This window comes from Anneissia japonica, unplaced genomic scaffold, assembly GCF_011630105.1.
Source record: "Anneissia japonica isolate Jap-2015-1 unplaced genomic scaffold, ASM1163010v1 scaffold169_len739621_cov184, whole genome shotgun sequence".
NCBI lineage: Eukaryota > Metazoa > Echinodermata > Crinoidea > Comatulida > Comatulidae > Anneissia > Anneissia japonica.
The window spans coordinates 154,413-156,905 of record NW_022688869.1 but is presented as its reverse complement, the minus strand read 5'-3'; positions in this window follow the sequence as shown (position 1 = coordinate 156,905).

Below are 2,493 nucleotides of genomic sequence, written 5' to 3'. Positions count from 1 at the left end.
CAGTTGTATACTTCCATATTTACTTGCAAGTTCAATTATTTATAATGTAACAGGGCTCGTTATATTAATATTTATAATGTTTAACTTCATGAACAAAGTAGATCAAAACCAAGAATTTTAATTTAATTCAGAAAACAAAAATCATTTTAAATAGGCCTACATACATATTTCACCTAGTTGGTGAAATCATTGTTTTATTTCACTTAAAAATGAATGTTCTAAGTGTTTTAACGACGAAATAAATGATATATCAGTGGCAGATCCATGAATTTGAGATAGTTTGTCCCAGGAAGTCACTTTCACTGATAAAGGGTCTATACGGGAGCAGCCCTCATGACGTAGGTTGATAAATTAAGATTTTCAAAGGCTTTAAATAATAATAATAGTAAATATAGGCCAAATTATGGACTATTACAGTAGAAAGCTCCATTGGGGCACACCTATTAAGGGGACACTTTTCTGTGAAATGAGGGGCAATATAATTATCTTTTAAAACTACTTACTCTTATTTAATAAGAGGACGGAGACACATACTGAGTGTGCCAGATGATCAAATAACCCTTATTAAAGGGAACACTTCATTTGTTTTTCATTTTGTCAGAACAGCTACAACAGTCTCAAAATAAGAAAAATTCATTCAACTTTATATTTTGACACCTTTTGAGCAATAGACCAGAATTTTCTCCACTGAATCCTTAGAGTGGACATGCGTATACAATTTGTACCCTTAACCACAGGGATTTATTTTTCTTTGTTTTTCATATACTGTTATATAGGATTCTTATCTATACAATAACATGTACCCTTAATTGTAATTCGTTCTCTATTCATGCTACATCCATCCAAAAATAATGCTCAACATTAAAAATAAAATTTGGTCATTAACATTGCATCATAAAAAATAATATACGGAACATAAAACAAGTGTGCTATTGTTGTTTGAATTACATTTCTGCTCATTTCATACTTTTTTGAATTGTATTTGCTGCATTGAAAGTTATTGCTATAAATTAGTTCTAATTTTAATGTAACTGATTCTTATGTCAATAAAAGCATGCTAAAAACCCCTATTAAGGGGACAATTTCACGTTTTTAGTTTGTGTCCCTTCTTATGGGGACAGTTTTTTTAGTCCCGAAGGATGTATTTGACGCAATTTTAAAAATGATACATGTTGATAAAATCTTAAATGTTGGGAGGCTAAAGTCTGTCTATATCCTGTCAATTTCTTCCACCGATGAATTTCCTTGAATGAAGTGATCCACTCAATCACACGCACGTATAGCAGAATTGCGTGAAACCGAGGTGTACTGTAGTGCTCTGTATACTCTATTTTTCGATGGATGGACTTGTGTTGTATAGTTAAGCTTAGGCCTACTCAGGCGACACTTTTTAATACCTTGTTTAGCGCACCTAATTTTTGAGACTGGCGGAAAAAAGATAAAAATCAAATTTTATTTGATAATTTTGCAAAATATTCCAGCCAAAAGTATCCCAGTGGAGGAGGGGAAAATAAAATTTTATTTGCGAATATAAATTTAAAAATTTAGGAATTTAAGGAGAGGAAGATAAAATAGGGCTAGTATCTTTTTGTGTGTCGCAGTCGATCACAGGCCTACACCCCTGGTTCTTAATTAATTTATTTGAAGGCCAAACTATTTTTAGATTTGGTCACAGGCCAAAGAAAATCTTCGAGTTTCAAGCAACTTGTTATACTTTATGAACCTAATGTAAAATTCTGAGATACTGTGGCCGAAGCCCCCTGTTGTGGCTGCACAAACTTCTGAGGATTTTTGGCAATTTTATATTTAATTGTACTACAGCACAATATTAGGACGTTAAATCCATTAAAATTTTGCACCATAAGATTGATATGATTTTGCCAAAATAATTAAGACACTTAATTTTGCAATATTTCTTGCTTATTGCTGATCTTTAAATTAATTTTTTTTGCTTGTGTAAAACCATCATTTGGCCAACGGCAGGAGAGGAGCGATGTCCCAGAACCTCTTAATGGGGTCCACGGCGCAAGGACCAGAAGCTTTAACAATTTAGTGATTTTAAATGCTTAAGGCCCGTAATCGATGTACATCCTCATATTCTGTAAAGGTTACATATGATTATTTTTCACTACGAATGTGTTGAGTTCTCCTTTGACAGTCACTCTGACAGGAATCTGCCTCCGCAACTGGCACCACTACTTAATTTCAATTAATTAATTTGTTGGAAGCGATTTTAAGTAGCATGATAAAGTGGTAAAGCATATTTTCATCTATATTAGGTTGTTTACAGGCCCATATATGTTTTGGGTCCAGAGGTGGAGAAGCTCTGACAAAGTAGCATTTTGAGGCCGTATTTATTGGATTTCTGTAACCCATAATTTACCTTGGATTTAAACTATCGATCGCGACCCAAGTTAAAGTCGCCAATATATTTTGCAGGGTCACCGGACATTTTAGTTGTCGGAGAATGGTAATTGTCATGTCTTCCTTTCT